The sequence below is a fragment of the Delphinus delphis genome, chromosome 19 (assembly GCF_949987515.2).
Source record: "Delphinus delphis chromosome 19, mDelDel1.2, whole genome shotgun sequence".
Lineage (NCBI taxonomy): Eukaryota > Metazoa > Chordata > Mammalia > Artiodactyla > Delphinidae > Delphinus > Delphinus delphis.
The window spans coordinates 53,403,481-53,421,453 of record NC_082701.1 but is presented as its reverse complement, the minus strand read 5'-3'; the positions used below and the strand labels follow the sequence as shown (position 1 = coordinate 53,421,453).

At 46.1% G+C, this 17,973-nt stretch overlaps 1 protein-coding gene and 1 non-coding gene across 3 annotated transcripts in view; one reads left to right on the top strand and one right to left on the bottom strand.

Annotated features, from left to right (window-relative positions):
• The window catches only part of ADPRM (ADP-ribose/CDP-alcohol diphosphatase, manganese dependent), a 390,622-nt gene that overhangs the window by 198,883 nt on the left and 173,766 nt on the right, over window positions 1-17,973 (bottom strand). For both annotated transcript variants that reach the window (XM_059997159.1, XM_059997160.1), the window contains exon 6: window positions 17,019-17,085. The gene's annotated coding sequence lies outside the window, so the exon portion shown is untranslated. The remainder of the gene's footprint in view (window positions 1-17,018; window positions 17,086-17,973) is intronic.
• On the top strand, window positions 14,793-14,872 carry LOC132415662 (small nucleolar RNA ZL8). Its single transcript, XR_009517381.1, has one exon. It is a non-coding gene; the product is annotated as a small nucleolar RNA ZL8 (small nucleolar RNA).

The following is a 17,973-nucleotide window of genomic DNA, read 5'->3' as shown; positions in this document are numbered from 1 at the left end:
AGGAAGACCAAGCAATGGAAGTGGAGATCCAGCCACAGAAGAGTCAGCCTGTCGTGGAGGGAGACCTAATAGGTGGTTACACCCAATGGACAACTTTGGAATCCGGCCCCTTTACCTCGAGCTGGGTTTCTGCCCTCCTGCGGCAGGCCTTGAAGTGGGAACGGAGGCATGGAATGCTGTGAGGACCCTTGGACTGGATTAATTCTAACCCTCTCATTTTAGAGATGACACAACTGAAATTCAGAGATGGGAAGAGATGTGCTCCCTTTTCCATTGCTATTGGTGGTGAGATAACATTTCAAAGTATTAGTCAATATTCCTCTTACTGATATACACCAGACACGTGGTAGAGCCCCTCTACGGTCATGTTTTTTTTTTTCAGATTTGTCCTGGCTATTCTTATGTGTTTTATTTTTTCCACATGAACTTTTCAATCAAATGAGTTCATAAATTGATTGAGTTAGTTTCAAGTCTGATCTTGAGCGTGAAACCTGATCCCTCTTAACATTGACTTATCATCTGTAAGTTGAGATCATAGTGTTCCTCTTGCAAGTTTATCGTGAGAATTCCATGAACTAATGCAGTGAGGAGTCTTACACAGAACCTAGCATGTATTAGGTGCTCAATAAACAAAAGCCATTATGATTATTTCTTTAATGTCCAGATAAACAAAGCCAAAATCGTCAAACATGCCATTATAATTTCACCTGAAAGCAAGTCGCTTCTAAGACACAGTTTCCACATCTGCATTGTATCTAAAAGTGGGACTTCCTGTACCATCAAATGTGGAGAAGTATGATGGCCCAGTAGAAACGCTGAACTCTGGGGGAGAAAGACTGAAAAACTTTCTGCAGATGTGGTTAAAATTCCAGACACAGGAGGAAGAGGCAGAAACCTGTCTATACATTTCCTCTTACTCAGAAAAATATGAGCTAAAGCAGGAAGCCCAGCTCCTATTGTTGGGAGCAGCAGCGACTATAAGCGGCTGTGTGTGCTGAATATATTTTTTGCGTATTATAAAGAGTGGCAAATGTGGCTTCGTAACAGTGAGATCAAGCAGAGCAAATTTACTTATATTCTTGGAGTGCATCACGGAATCACACAGCCTTTCTACGTATTTCACCCCTAGAAAAGGATTTAATGACCTCTCTGCCGCATTCTTTGTCTGAGTAAAAAGCAATGGGAAAAGAGTATGAGTGGATTTGATGAATTACAACTTGTCTTGAGCATAGGACAAGTTCATTTGGTTGCTGTAAAAGCAGAAAACTGGCAACTCTTGTGGGTGAAAAGGCTGGTGTAGCTCAGGAGAAAAGGTGAGCTTGCCCTCTTGCCTAGGAAGCCTTAACAACCCTACCTGTGGGCTCCAGTGCTCACCTGGACAGGTGCCCGCAAGACTGGAGAGTGGGGAATGTCCTATTTGAACAGAAGGAATAAAGACAAATGTCTGAACCTTGACTTTGAGTGACTGAAGGGCACGGGTGGGGGCCAAGCCCATTGGCAGAGCTTAACAAGTCTTTGATTCATTGGGGCTTAGAATTGGTTAGGTTATCAAGGACGGTGCTGAACCCGGAAATCTCCCAGTGAAACTTAACCCACCATGATTGAAGCAGATTCACAATACCCAGCACGTTACTTTTGACCTCTCTCCAGGGGAAGACGGGGTCTAAAGTATGTGAGAGCAAATGCAGGCAGATATGAAGTATTGGCCCAGAGGGATCTTCACAGCAGTGTGCACATGGCAGAAGCCGTTCCCCTGGGACTTCACTGCCCAAGATTGGCTGGAATTCCCATCCTGATTCTAGGTAGCAACACTGCCCTCTTTATAGAGAGGATGAGCTGCCCAAGCAGCCAGAGGTCAAGGGGGCCCAGCAGACAAGCCCAGACATCACTGCCCCAGCCCTCCCTGAGTTCGTCCATTCTGATAAAGGATACTTCAGCTTATCCTACAGCTGGAAGACTCTGGGATAGAAAAAGAAATCACTGTCTCTAACACTACTGACAACATCTCCAGATTTGCAGGAATTTTCCATTTACGGAGGACTGGTTATTTAACTTGGTGAAGGTTAATGGCTCAGGGGGCTTGTGTCTGCCTAGATCAGTAGTTCACAGTCCTGATATCCATCAGAAAATCCTGGGAAGCTTTTAGAAAATGTCCATGCCTGCAATGTTCCACCACCGGAGATTCTGATTTAGATGGACTGGGGCGGGGCCCAAAGCATCTGTAGCTTCTGAAAGATTTGCAGGTATTTCCAGTGCACCCTGACTGGCTAGAGACAGGGTGGTGGAGTGCATTCAGAGGGAGAGCGAGGGAAGCATTGCTCACCACATGTGTAAACACCAGCCCAGCAGCCCCTGAACTGCAGGACCACGAAAATGTGTTTATTTTGCAGCTAATGAAGGAAAATAGACATTCCCTGAAATTTTTACTTAGAAGCCTTGAGTGTCCCCATTTACTGAGAACCAACTATTTAAGGGTATAGCCTAAGAGTAAAGGGTGAGCAGGGAGGAAGGAAGGTCAGAGAGAAATGAAGTTTGGGGAGGAGTGTTCAACAATCAACATGCGTACCCAGCCCAGCGATCTCAGAGACGCCAAAGACAAATGGTGGGGATTTCCCTGGTGGTCCAGTGACTGGGACTCAGCGCTTCCACTGCAGGGGACCCGGGTATGATCCCTGGTCAGAGAACTGAGATCCCGCATGCCAAAAATAAATAAATAAATACAAATTGCTGATTGAAAGAAAAAAAAAGACGAATGGTACCTGCATATTTACCAAGAACCCCTCCACGATCCCTCAGGCAGCGCACTCTCTTACTGTCCACACAGACTAGTTCAAGCAGCTTCTCCTGGTTCTCCTTCTAATCCCTTGTCCATACTTTCTTTGACTCTATCGCTTCCCTTTTCTTCTTCTGATTCTGAAATGTTGTGTTCCCCTCTCCTTCAAAGTCTGAATCAACTGAGACAAATTCAGATGGGAACCACGACATTGAGTCTATTAGTAGTGACTCACATCGTCCTTAATCCATAATAATTACCCCGCCCCCATGGAAAGTACCTTCCAGTTCAACTTTAGGTCTCCTTCTCCCCCACTCTTCCCATCACACACTGCGGAGGGTGGCAGGGCATGGAGGAGAAAAGGATGGACACAAGCCAGGATCCAAGAGAGAAGCAAGAAGGAGACTGGACTACACAGGCAGACTTTCTCCATTGTTAGCGTTTGGGTATGTCGCTCTTCCTCCGCAGAGAAGAAACAGCAAGGAGGTTGGAGAGAAGGTTGGAAGTGTGCTTCCAATGAGAAGAGGGAGAAAATAGTTCCCTCCTACAGCAGCCCTTAGGTTCATTGTGGTTTGCCTGGAGGACTGCTTTGGGGCAAGTGGAAGATAACCCCACAGCATCCACTGGATGAAGAGAAGGAGTAAATCGCTGAGAGCTTTGCATGAGAAGAAAAGAATATAATACTCTCCTTCCCAGGACAAAATGGCAGCCCCTCCTCTAGATGGAAAGGGTGCATGAAGCTTGCTCATAAATGGTACCATTACTGCTTCTGGAGGTGTGGTGCCCACAAGTGAGATGAAGTGGAGAGAACCCGGTCTGTGCTTTGAGTTCAGTAGCCAGAGAAACGCAGGCCCTCTATTCATTCAGCTCCAGAAACATCCACGCTGCGGGGAGCCGCGGCAACGCTCAGGAACCAGGGCCCACCGCCTTGAAGAGAAAGCCGACTTCACAGCGCCCACTGGTTGGCCACTCAGCAGGACTGCGTGACAAGCCGTTCTGCCTTTTTCTCCCCTTTTCAGAGCAGGTGTAATATTAACTAAACCCTTAATATGATCATTTGGGGCTTGAAATGGTATGGTCATTCTTAAAGAACTGTTTCATTTTTCTGTTCCTAAATGACTTCTCTGGCTCAAAATCGAAACTGCCACATTACTAAAACCACTTCTTTCCAGATGGGAGGGAAACTATGGATTTTAACCGAAAGGAACTGCCTAAGTGCTCAGCAGTAAAAATATATACATAATTCTGCGCAGGCTTTCCCTTCCCCCGTTCTCTGTGTTGCTGGTATAAGAGAATGGCCTGAGCTGGTATTCAACAGCCCCCCTCTCGAAACAAAACAGTCTTTATCATATGTTCCACAGGGCTTCACATCTGGGGTCAACTCCCACAGACCCCACCCCTACCCTGCTTCCCTCCCTCGCCCTTTCCCTCTCTTCTTTCCTTTCATTCTTTTCCTTCCTCCCTTCCCTCCTTCCTCCCTCCCTCCCTCCTTCCCTTCCTTTCTTCCTTTTGTCCATTCAACAATATTTCTTGAACTATGGGCCAGCCACTGTGCTGAACCTCGTGATTTCACAGGGAATATTCCCCGAGCTCGTGGAGTTCCCGTTTAGGGACCAGAGATTCCGTTTCTCAGCAAACTCATCAACGCCTTACTGTTTTCTCTTTCTTTAAAAGAGAAGAGCAGTCTGATGCGCAGGCCTGCCCCCCAACCGAAAACAGTCTCCCCCCACAAATAAAAGCAAACCTCAGTGCCCGCTCGGTCCCAGCTGATGTGTCGGCTGGTGGCGGCAGGACAGTGGTGGAGGTGTAGGGGGAGGTGAGCCACCCTCTCCGAAGCCCCTCTGGCCCCATTCTGTGTCCCTGTGACTCCAGGTGAAGTGCAGCTGGCCTTGGAGATGCATCTTGAGGCCCTGGCCGCTGGACTCCCTGCCTCCCGGGCCAGCTGGCCGCCCCAGCAGCATGGAGCCCCAGGCCACACCAGCTGGTGTCCCCGCACCTGCAGAGGCTGTTATGCTGACACAGGTGCCACCATCAGCCAGCACTCAGATCACAAGACATCCTGAAGCTCATGGCAGAACTGAGCCGGCGGTTCCTCAGTTGGTCTCTCCGCGCTCTAGAGATGTCACCGTGATCCAGCCCTCCACCACGTCCCTCATGGGGCAAGTGGTGCATGAGGGTGTTAGTTATGAAAAGCACCACCTTCACTCTCCCGCCGTGTCCCTCTGCTTCCGGCGACGTAGGAGCCCCTCCTCTGACAGCAGGGCTGACGCCCGGTTTCCAGGGCGTGGCGCTGAAATATGGGCCTGGGAGGGCAGCTGTGCGAGGTCTCAGACCGACAAAGAGCCGGAGAGACAGGAAGGAGGCCAAGCTGGGAACGCACAGACCCAGACGTAGGAGAGCAGGAGAGCAGGATACCTGCCCACGGATCAAACTCATCTCGCAGTTGTATTTTGTTTGTCAGGCACAGTGTTTCTGGAGGTTTTGAATTACATTTCAGTATTTAAAAATCAGAAGGTTCCCCTTAAAATGTGAACTCCCAGCTTCTTTTGAAAACGTAGAAGATGGGTCCTATCTGAGCTGTAGCGACAGACTGGAGGAGAGCGGTCTTCTGCCCCTGCTGACGGACACAGGCTCTCAAGTTTGCCACAGTCCTCGGCCAGCCCTTGCACCCACTCGAGCAATCCGCCTGGCCCCTGCTCGCACTTAGCTGCCTGTGCAATTGCACTTTTCAACTGCAAGGATTGTCCTGACTCCTTGTAATGTCGGATGCTACTAATAAGTTACTAATGGCGGTTAGAGAATCAGTGCTTACAAGTACTTTACTTTTAAAACTAATCAGAGCAGCACCAAAGTTCTCCTTGGAATAACTTTGTTATTAGGCCCAGTCACTTGTATTCCGATATGCTTTTGAAGGGAGCGAGGAAGTTGGACAGTTAAAGCCAGGAGGTAGGGTGGGCACAGGTGTGTCGATAGCATCTGTCTGTGTTGCAACAGGTGTGGGGTTGAAGCTGACAGGTATAGAGAGCTGGTCCCATTCCTTGGATGGAGAAAGATATTCTTAACAGCCTCAGAGGGCGGCTGGAGTTGGTTGGTTGGCCTCCCATGAGACAGCACCAGGAGACCAGTGCAGCCAATCGCACCATAAGAATCCAACATCGGAGCCCTAAGAGCTGGAGGAAGGAGGCTGTTGCGTCTCACACAGGGCCAGGTCTGCCCTCAGGTGAGTCCCACACATGGTCTGTCTGACAAGATGTGGTCCAGCTCAGGCGAGGTTAAGAAGGAAACAGGGTGAGAGTTGAAAGAGTCAAGTGTCTGCAAATTGAGGTCCTCGGGCCGATAAAGACAGAGCAAGGCCCCTGTCTGGTTGCTAGCAGCCATCGAGTCCCCAGCCCGCCCAGTCTCTCCTGTTCACCTCACTGTCTCACCTGCTCGGCCAGAGCTCTTTGAGACAAGGGACACACTTCTGTATTTCTCTACAATCATCTGCCACTCGGTCCTGTGAACATGCCTGGCTTCTAGCGAGCCTCAGATCAATGTTAACCTACTTTCCTGGCTTCATTTCCTGTAACTTTAACTCACTAAATTTCAACTAACTTTGACTGCTGGTATAAGAGAGGTCTGCTGCTCCCCTTTGCAGGAAACTCCTTGAAAGAATAGTCTAGACTCACTGGCTCCAACACCTCTTCTCCTTTTCTCTCTTAAACCCACTCCAATTAGGCTTTGCCCCAATCATTCGAACAAAAATGTTCTGGTCAAGGTTATTGCTAAACCCAAAAGGGAACAGAGAAAGTAGGTGGTAGCTGGTAGGGAACATGGGGTCAGCAGGAGGCTTTCTCATTAAGATAGAACAAATTACAGTAGGTTTGTCTACTAATGAAAATGATCCAGTAGAAAGCGGGGAGAGTGAGGCTGGAAAGAGAGGGGCCAGGTTGCTGGTGTGATGTCACAGAGTAGTGGGGAAGGGACAGGATGAATGTGCGAGGGCATGACTGGCATGCGTGGGCTCACGGGCAGGTCCTCTATACACACGGGCCGTGTGCTAAGTGCCTACTTTTTCTAGGTATGCACTTGGAAGGCCTAAGGCAAGAAGGCAGAGCATACGGTACGGATGCTGGGGAGTGAGTAGATTTGGTGGTGGGCGCCTGACAAAACCCTCTTCCTATTGCTTTATTTTCCCAGTGAGAGAGGAAGCAAGGTCCTGTCTGAGAGTGTGGATAGGTGAGAAAGTTTGGGAGATTTCGAGGTAAGAGAAGGCGTAAAATAGAATCTTGGAGAGAAGGCGAGTGAGTGGCCAGGGAAATATGATAGGACTGCTGGCGGCCCTAAGCTTGTAGTTATGCATCAAAACAAAAGAGATTCAGCTTCGCTGTGACTGTGGTTTTATCTAGCAGTCCTAGTCAGCTGACGGGTGCGGGCACAGAGCAGGGACAGTAACACAAAGTAAAAATGACAAGGTTGTCAAGGGCACATGCAAGGGAGTAAAAATAATGTTCAACCATGGAATTTAAACCAGATGGGAGGGAAGCAGTAACATCCAAAGGGTATGAGCAGGGGAAAAGTGGTGGGATCAATGGACTGAGCGTCCCTGTGAGACTGAACGATCGCCAGAATCAGATACTATTTAGATGGAGTGGGCTGAAAAACAGGTGGTGGTCAGAGAGAGCTGTATGAAGTAGAGATTATGGAACGTGGCAATGATTGGTCATGACAAGGCCATGAGGGTCACCTGCCAAAGGAGGGTGGAATATAAGCTTGGAGGAGGAGGGGAATTTAAGAACTAAGAGAATTACCGGAAAGTATGTGGAAATCACCAAGAATTAAGATGGGACTGGTGTTGGAGAGAGTGAAATAGCCACCCCGGACACAAAACTGTCAAGAAAAGAGAGGCAAGACCAGAGGAGCTGGCAGAGGAAAGTAGCGCTAAAGGGTCGGGACTGATGTAGCCTGACAGCAGGAGAATAAGACGAGGGTCTTAGTGACTGTGGAAGGAAGGCTGGTCTGGAAGCAGACACGAGAAACCAGGAGGCCCAGGGGTTCAAGGGAGAAGGACGGGAGAGACACAGTCATCAGTCAGAGAGCTGCAAAGGGAACTGGCCTCAGCGAGAGCCAGGCTCCCATTAGAGCTAGAAGAATGAGGGGACCCCTCTGACCCAGACAAGATGCTGAGGATATAGAGGATTTTGCTGAGATGAACCTGGAATTCCGGAAGTTACAGGAGACAGTTTCCATGAGTCGGGGAGGGGTGGGAGATACAATCGCAATACAACAGCGATGTGGGACCACTTTAGGGATTCCACGAGCCAGAGGTAAGATCTGGGAATCTGGGGCTTTGTATATGGTGGACATGAACAGAGAAAAGGAAGACAGGAGATTAGTGTGAAGGACTGAAGACAGTAGTAGCGGGGCCGAAAGTGTTGAAACCCAGGAAAGTTTGGGTGTCAGGGGCTAACTCTGGATTCTGTCACCGGACAGGAGGAGGTTTGGGGAAGCTAGGTCTTACTCCAGAATCTGAAGCCTCCTCCCCAGGCCCTGTCGATGGTTGATAGGTCTCCTGGGAAGGTGAGATCCTAGATGCCGCACGCATGGGGCTTACTCTCAACTCCCGCTGAGGCAGAAGGTGGCCTTGCCTCATTTTCCTCGTGTGCAAAATGAGGCATAATCATAACTACTTCATGAAGTTGTTATAAAAATAATGAATGTAAAAAGCGTGGCAACATTTAAGAGGCTCTGACGGTTCTCCTTCCTCTCAATCACAGCTCCATCAAACAAAAAGTGCTATGAAATGACGGAAGAGTCACGTTTAGCAAGGACAACGTGGAGATGAGCGGGCCGTGAGCTAGGTGCCTACTTTTTCTAGGTACGCACTCGGAAGGCCTAACAGCTGGCTCCATCCACAGCCTCCTGGTCTCCAAACGGAAGCTAATCAAAGTGCCCAGGTCTCTGTAATCGGTCTCTGTAGGACTGGTCTAAGAAACCACACTTTTTAAGTGACATAAATTCCAACTGGTGGCTCACTAAATCCTGTTGATTGCTTGGGAAGGCAGCGAGGGGCTGGAGCCTGGCTGATGGCTCTGTAATGATTGTGGCTTTTAGCCAAGTTATTAAGTGGCTGGAGAAAGGAGGTTGGATGGCAGAGGTCCGCATTCCCTCTCTACCCTCTCCTTCCCTGACATTTCAGCTTAAGTCACAGCATTTCCCAAAAGGGTATTAGCTCTTGCGGACAAAGGGCCCGACTGCATTAGGCAAGACAGTCTTTAGTGCACGGATCAAATTTTCATGTGCGGCAAGGGGTGCCTGGGCTCGTACTCAGAGCAGCTTACCCCTCTCTTAGAAATCTGAGAGGAGCCTGTGTGGCTTGGGCATTTTGAGTAAAAGCAAAGAAGTCACCTTCAGAAAGGACTCACTGCATCTTTGGCCTCCAGGAGCAGGGAAATTAAGATGTACAAACTGCTGCACCCGGAAAGTCCCTCTTTCTGGGTCAGGAGGAAATCAATTTATCCATGGGATTTCCCCCGGGACAGAGCCAGCTTCTGTCTACTTAGCATTGATAAAATCCATACATCCATCGGGAAATAAACAAAGGGACCAATATCGCTGGGTATGAACTAAAGGCTAGGACGGCCTTGGACATTTTCACGCACAGTCTATCAGGTTTGGTCTCTGCGTGAGTCTATGACACTAGAACAGTCTCACGCTTCTGCTCCTGATAGACGCCACGAGCTTATTATCTTGTCTCATCAGAGCTTTCCGGTTTATCTGAACAAAGGAAGACACGTCCAGCTCCTCTCTGATATCTAGACGTCGAGCTATAAAGCATCTTGCCCACTGGGTCTCCTCTTGGGGAGTGAGCTCTGTACTGCAGGAAGATTCCTCCTTTGCTGAGTGTATGTGGGAAAAAGATGAAAGTGGCACCAAGGAACGTGGATGGGACCCTGCCTGTCTGGGAGAGGGAACCAAGGGCCCAAGCACAGAGGGGGACCCTTCTCCAAGCCCCTGCCTATTTGTCCCAGTTGGAAGACTCTTGACCTTCAAAGGCAGAGTGGTCCCTTGTAGATAAATCCCAACTCCTCCCTTCTTATGCTGAGTCCAGCCCTTGGGGACAATTTCACAGGCCCGGAGGACAGACTGGAAGGGAGGTGATACATACGCAGGAAAGTTCAGACGGAATAAGATGGAAAAGAGTTGGGACGGAATGGCAGGTGGGACTTGGTGATAAAGACTTAGTTATTTCAACTTCGCACTCTGCCCTTCTGCTTCCTTTCTGCAGGATTCTCAGTGATTTATAGCCTCGCAAGGCTCCAGGAGTTAAGGGTACCGGGGACAAAAATCCAGAAGGATTAAGTCACTGAGCCCAAAAGCTATGAGAGGACAAAAAAGCTTTTAGGACAGAAGCACTGAGCAGTGGATGTCTGCTGCTGAGCAAATGCCCACCCAACTTTCTCTCATGGCAGGCGGCCTAATTTCAGAGGCAGCCTTTCCGTTCCTACAAGAGAATTAGGATTAGTAGAACAAAGACTTCCAGGGTGACCACCTGCTGACAGGAGAGAGCCTTCCAGCTGGCAGAGGAGGGATAGGGGCTGGAGGGCGTGGCAGAGCTGTGTCCTATCCGGAAGGGTTGGGGCCAAAGCCCAGAGCAGGCTGAGTCTCCGTGTGCCTGGTGCCACCACGCCAGCTCAGCCTGGACTCGACCAGCCTGAGCGCCTTGTCACCAGGAACGCAGTGGCGATGGTGTGGCTTACAGGTGCAGAGCTCGCCCTGCACCTGCTAGCCCAGTCCAAGCAGAGGGGAAAACCAGTAAAGGCCAGGAAAGGAGGCTCAGTGGGGAGGCAAAGGGAGAGGTCTGCGCCCTTCATTTCTATATTTTCTGTATTCGCGGCACTTAGCGCACAGCTGGCCTAATCAGATGGATTAATCCCTAGCTCTGATGCTCTCTCTGTGTGTGAACCTGGATTAAGCCTTTGCGTATCTGAGACTCAGTTTTCCCGCCTATGCAATGGGGTGGATATTTTGTGTGTGTGGTAAAATGCACACGACATAATTTCGCCGTTTTAACCATTTTAAAGTACACATACAGTTCAGTGGCATTTAGTACACTCACAGTACTGAACAATTATCCGCACTGTCCAGAAAGCCCACTCATTAAGCCGTCACGCCCCATTCTCCCCTCCCCCAAGTCCCTGCAGCCTCTACGCTGCCTCCTCTCTGCAGAGATTTGCCTGTTCCCGATATTTCATGCAGATTGAGTCATCCGTTACGTGGCCATTCGTGCCTGGCTTCTTTCACTTAGCAGGATGTTTTCTGTTCATTGGTGCCCTTTATCATATCCTTTATAATAAACTGGTGAATGTAAATAAGTGTCTCCCCGAGTTCTGTTATCCATTCTAGCAAATTATCAAAACTGAGGAGAGGGTCGTGGGAACCTCTGATTTATACATGGTTGATCAGAAGTACGAGTGACCACCTGGGACCTGCAATTGGTGTCTGACATGGGGGACGGTCTTGTGGGACTGGGTCCTTACAGAGTCAGTGCTGAGTCTGGGTAGCTGGTGTCAGAACTGTTTAATGGTAGGGGAGAACCCAGCCATTTGGTGGCAGAACTATTCTGTGGGTAGAGAAAGGGTTTTCCTTTTAAGTAGTATATCCCGCAATAAAAAATATTGTGGACGAGGGCTCAGCAATAAAGAGAACAAACTGCTAATATACGCAATTACATGGGTGAGCAAAAGAAGCCAGACACAGAGGGATGGGCAGTGCAGGATTACAATGGACGGTTGCGTTTATGTGAAACTCTAGACCCAGTAACACGGATCTCTGGTGACAGAAATCAGGGCGGTGATGGCTGTGAGGCACGGATTGACTGAGTGGGACACAAAGAACGCTGGCATGAAGGAGATGTTCTCTGTCTTGCTGGGGTGTGAGTTACATGAGTAGATACAGTTGTCAAAACCCATCAGAGTATGAGGCTAAGATCTGTGCATTCACTGTTGGTAAATTTTATCTGAGTGAAAAATAAAATGCAATGAAAAAGAAAGAATTGTGAAGAAGCACCTGATGGGGAAATATTTGACATTTCCTGAAGGAAATGTCAGATTTCTGGTTGGTTCCAAAGGATGAAGGAAGCAGAGACACTGTCAAAAGTTCTCCTGCCTGTCTGCAGAGTTTGCTTCCACCTGTGTCCACATTAGGCTATCAGACCTCTGGAGGTTTAACCATCGCTGTCCGTGAAAGCAGGCCCTGGGAACCATCTTCCACTCATTAGCAGAAACTGCAGAGGCTTGTGCAAATCTGGTTCACAGGACATCAACCAGTTTCTGAAACACATCCACAAGCACCACTACGGAATGATGGCAGATGGCGTTCTGCTGACAAAAGTGCAAGACGTCAAGAAAGAAACGGACAAATCTTACATCATCCATCTAAAAAGGTGTGAAGTAAATAAATGAACACCGATAACATCGATGGGAGCAAAACTGAAGTAGACATGCACTGATTTCACATAAACTCCCCAGCAGCAGAAAAGTGAGATTAGAAAGAGCATCATTTAAAAGCCAGCACAGGGGCTTCCCTGGTGGCGCACAGTGGTTAAGAATCCGCCTGACAATGCAGGGGACATGGGTTCAAGCCCTGGTCCGGAAAGATCCCACATGCGCAGAGCAACGACTGAGCCCACGCTCTAGAGCCCGCGAGCCACAACTACTGAGCCCATGTGCCACAACTACTGAAGCCTGAGCGCCTGGAGCCCGTGCTCCACAACAAGAGAAGCCGCCGCAATGAGCAGCCCTCGGCAGCTAGAGAAGCCCACGCACAGCCACGGAAGATCCAACGCAGCCAATAAATAAATAAATAAATAAAATAAATCTATTTTTAAAAAAAGAAAAAAATTTTACATAAATAAATAAATAAAAGCCAGTGCAAACACACCACCGTATCCGCACATCACACCTCAAGCCTCGCACCGGGGCTGTGCAGGGAGTGGTGATGCCGCATCCCTATTCTGTGATGGCTCTGAAGCGGCCCAGGAAGAGGCTGAAACAAACACCAGCTGCTCAGGCTCTGTCCCCTACCCCTCCTGTCCTCATCCTTGTGCTTTGCTCAGAAGCAGGCATCGAGGTAACGATATCATGACCCTGTCTGTGAGAAAGGCTCCAATGGAAGTTATTCTTACTTTAAAAAAAGACCACTTAAATAAAAATTCAAAAGTGAATTTTTTCATAGGAAACCTACTGGACTGGAGAGCTTGCTGGCTGCAAAGGCCAGAGCAGAGCCTCTGAAAACAGACCACAGGGGTGGAGGCCGGACCTGAGCCAGAATCCCAGCCTCCTGGAGACCACCTCCACTCTGTTCCCTGTAGGCGTCTTCATTACATTCCAAGATGGAGCTAACATTTACTTAATCCTGAACTATCTACACAGTTATATAAGTAGCTGGTGCTCATAAAATATGAGCTCTACTTCCAGGGCTGACTGAAAATATATATATTAGAGGAATTTCCAAGAATCCAGGCAACTTGGGCACAAACATATAATTGTAAATCTCCCTCTGCATCCCATCCCTGGCCTCCCAAATCACAGTCACAAGTATCAAAGAAATACCAAAGTATAGGGAAATTACACCTGGAAGGTGAGAAAGAATGTCGCCCACACACCATTCACGCCGTAAGTTGTAGGCATGGAGCGCTGTGTTGTATGTTGTAAATGTTCCAATACTCCTGCCCTATGTAGAGAAAGCCTGTCCCGCACAGGTACACCTTTGAACGGATATTCTCTTCCGGGGATCCGCTAACAGACAGTGATTTTGACACCCTTTCATCCACTGGGAGCTCCCAGACAAGCAGCACACGCATGTACACACACAGTCTCTAATAATTTTTTACTGTCTCACTTTCAAAAATACATGAAAAGAATTGAAAGCAAGGACTCAAACAGATATAGGTACACCCATGTTCACAACAGCGTCACTCACAGAAGGAAAACATGGAAGCGACCCAGGTGTCCATCAGCGGATGAATGGATAAACAAAATGTGGTATAGACAGGCAATGGGTTATTGTTCAGCCTTTACGAGGTATAACATTCTGACACCTGCTACAACATGGACGAACCTTAAAGTCATTATGTTAAGTGAAATAAGCCAGACACAAGAGGACAAACATTGTATGATTCCACTCACCTGAAGTACTTAGTATAGTTAAATTCATCAAAAGACAAAGTCGAATAATGGTTACCAGGGGCTGGGGGAGGGGGAAATAGGGAGTTACGGTTTAATAGGTACGTAATTTCAGTCTGGGATGATGGAAAAGTTCTGGAGATGGATAGTAGGGATGGTCGCCCAACAATGGAAATTTACTTAATTCCGCTGAATTGTATACCGAAAAAAAAATAGTTAAAATGGTAAATCCTACATTAAGTATATTTTGCCACCTTAAAAAGACATGGCCAGCAAAGGACAAGCAGACACTTGAGAAAGCCCTCTGAAAGAAAAAGAGCAAAACAAATAAATATAAGTAAGAAACCTGGATGATTCAGACACGACTAAAGGAGTAGAAGAAAAATCTGTAAATAGACTCTTTGGTGGAGTGAAAGGAGATACCGCCCCTACACGCTGCGTATTACAAAAATAACAGCACACTACCCAAACGGTCATTTCAAAAACAAAGAGAAAACTTTTGAAAATCAAAACATTTGATAACAAAAATTCAATAATAGAATATAAAGTTGGGGAAACAGTCCAGAAATGGACCAAAAGATCAAGAGGTAGAAAAGAGTGGAGGAAGGAAAAGAGGTTTTTTTTCAGAAATTACAATATCAAAATAGTTGGGCTTTCAAACCACAGGGGAAATAAAGAAAAGGAAATCATCAAAGGAAATAATAGGAAAGCACTTTTCAGAACTGAAAGCCAATAAGTATCCAGATTGAAGGGGTCCATAAAACACTCTGCAAGATGAATAACAAAAAGCCAAATAAGGCACACTGTTTTGAAATTTCAGAACCCCAGGGATAAAGAAAGGGTTCTAAAAATACCCAGAGGTAATGAGGACCTGGTTGGAATAGAGTTTCTGAGCGCTTCTCTGAGGATCTTTGAAACCACCTGATCTACTCTTATGCTTCTTTCCACCCTGTGTGGCAACTCCCCTGCCCACCCAGACTTGTTTTTTTAAAAGTAAAATTGGTATATAACTACACTAAAAAATAAATTAAAAAATAAAAATACCCAGAAAGGAAAAAATAATGGGTTATATGCTAAGGAAAAGAAATCAGAAACACAACAAGCCTCTTATAAGCAACATCAGACACTGGAATATAATGGAGCAAAACCTTCAGAATTCTGGGGGAAAACTTACTGCCAGAACTTACTGCCTGGAATTTTATACCCATCTAAATCATAAATTGAATATGAGAAACAATACAGATGTTTTAAGACGTATATAAGGACGCAAAACTTTTCCTTGCCTTTCAGTCTTTCTTAGGAATCTACCAAGAATAAAAGGAAAGCTCTGAACATAACACAGGAAGTGAAGGAGTCCTAGGATAACAGCTGTGCTTTACAGTCTAATGCAGGCTCACATTCTGCAAGAAGACTTTTATGTCCCCATTTTTCTTGACAGCTAAGCAGCAGCCACTTGCATTATCTCATCTAATCTTCTCCATGAATCCTGAAAAGAAGACATGATTTTTCAATCCACGTGGTTTAAAGGGTATATAGGCTGTAAGTCAGGAGAAGGAACAAGTTTTAAGACGAAGATAAGAACTTCATTTTGAGATACACTCACACCAATATTCACAGCAGCACTATTCACAGTAGCCAAGACACGGAAGCAACCTAAGTATCCATTGACAGATGAATGGATAAAGAAGATGTAAGACATATATATACAACCCTCAGCCATAAAAAAAGAATGAAATAATACCATTTGCAGCAATGTGGATGGACACAGAGATTATCATACTAAGTGAAGTCAGTCAGGCAGGGAAAAGCAAATATCATATGATATCACTTATATGTGGAATCTAAAAAATAGTACAAATAAACTTATTTACAAAACAGAAACAGAGTCACAGGCATAGAAAACAAACTTACGGTTACCAAAGGGAAATGTGGGGGAGGGGTAAATTGGGAGTATGGGATTAACAGATGCACACTCCTATATATAAAATAGATAAACAACAAGGATTTACTGTACAGCACAGGGAACTATATTCGATATATTGTAATAAACCATAATGAAAAATAATAGAAAAAAGAATACAGACATATACATATATATGTATAACCAAATCATTTTGCTGTATACCTGAAACTAACACAATATTGTAAATCAACTATGCTTCAATTTTTAAAAATAAATTTAAAAAATAATAATTTTAAAAAAGAACTTCTTTTTGATACATTGAACTTGACAACAATTGGATATATGTATCTGAAGCTTAGGACAGAAGTCTGGGCTGGAGACATGAATTTTAGGAGGAAAATGAAGGTATGAGAGGGGATGAAAAAAACCTACGGAAATCAACATAATTTTAAAACAAAGAGTTGAAAATTGTAAGAGAAATGATAATGAATCAGAGAACAGATCAAAGCTAATAGAATAAAAACAGTAATCAAAGATGTATCAGGGCTTCCCTGGTGGCGCAGTGGTTGAGAGTCCGCCTGCCAATGCAGGGGACACGGGTTCGTGCCCCGGTCTGGGAAGATCCCACATGCCGCGGAGCGGCTGGGCCCGTGAGCCATGGCCGCTGAGCCTGCACATCCGGAGCCTGTGCTCCGCAACGGGAGAGGCCACAACAGTGAGAGGCCCGCGTATCGCAAAAAAAAAAAAGATGTATCAGAAGAAAGAATCCATGACTCATAGAAATACCAAAAGCTAGCAATGAAAAGGTTTTCTCCATGTAGCTGGAAAAATTAATGAAAAGAAACCAAGATCAAGAGTTGTGCTAGTTAAATGTGTTACACGAAAGAGAGAAAAGGAGAAGAAAGAGGAGGAGGAAGGGAAGTTTCCGGAGACCAAATGTTGGTTATCTTTTAAGGGAATCAACCTCCCTACTAGTCTCATGCTTTCAGTGAAGAGGAACTTCTGTGAGGATAACATTCCTAGCTTTTGTCTCCACCTCTACTAATTTCTTCGCCTAAGAGTAGTGCTTTATCTGATATTTGCTTCTGAAAGAGGGAACTGAGCTTGCCTGGCTCAGCTCCTACTCCTGTCTGGTCAAATTCATAAGCTATAAAAAGTATGCATCGTGTCTCCTTACCTGCCAGGTGGTAGGAGTCCAACCTCAGGTGGCGATGTGCAGGTGAACTGTGACTCTGCCCGTGATTCTGTCAAAATCAAGAGGAGAGACTATAAGTGCCTTTGGCCACAGATCTAAAATCACTTTCTCCAATCAGCTTTAAGAAATGCAACTGACATTTCGATCTTCCTTTCCCTACCTCCTGTGTTCTCAAGTTAATCCCCAAATTTGTAACCCAAGTTAGTCCTAATTTGGGAGGGAAAGAGGAAATAACCTAAAATACCAATGGTTACCCACAAAAGATTACCCATAACATTAAGTATGAGAAAACAATGACAAAGTTCGCAAACTGCTAGTTCTTAGGCAAAATATAACGTTGGTAAATGTTCTGTTTGGTGATTTTAGTTGGCATATACAACGTTTTATATGGCCATGTAATTAGGCAGGCATAAGATGTGATTATAACACGTCTTCCTCCAAGGCTGCCTCACATTCAGGTGTCCTGCATAACCTCTGTAGAGGTTGAGTTTGCTACCCCTGCAATAAAGCAGTGATGACAGAATCTGAAGTTAAATAGAATAGCTGTAGATCTCTAAGTACCTATATGGCTAGACCTGCAAGCCAAATGCTGACTGAAAAAGCAAGCTGCAGAATAATGCATACAGTAGGGTATCATTTACGTATGTTTAAACACAACATATTTTCTGAATTGCTGTTATGATTCATATGAAAGGTTTTCTTTTTTCTTCTCTCTCTAGAACTTTCTAGAATCTTTTCTATACACTCATGTTCTGCATTTCATGATGGTATGTTTATGAACATGAGAGACAAAGACACTGACCTCACTGAGCTTACACTCCAATAGGTAATAAATTACAAACAGATGAATGCACATGTCATATGACAGGACTTTGTAACTTATAAAGAATAAATAAACCAGGGCAAGGGTTTCCTCCTCTTCTGGTGGTTTGTGTAG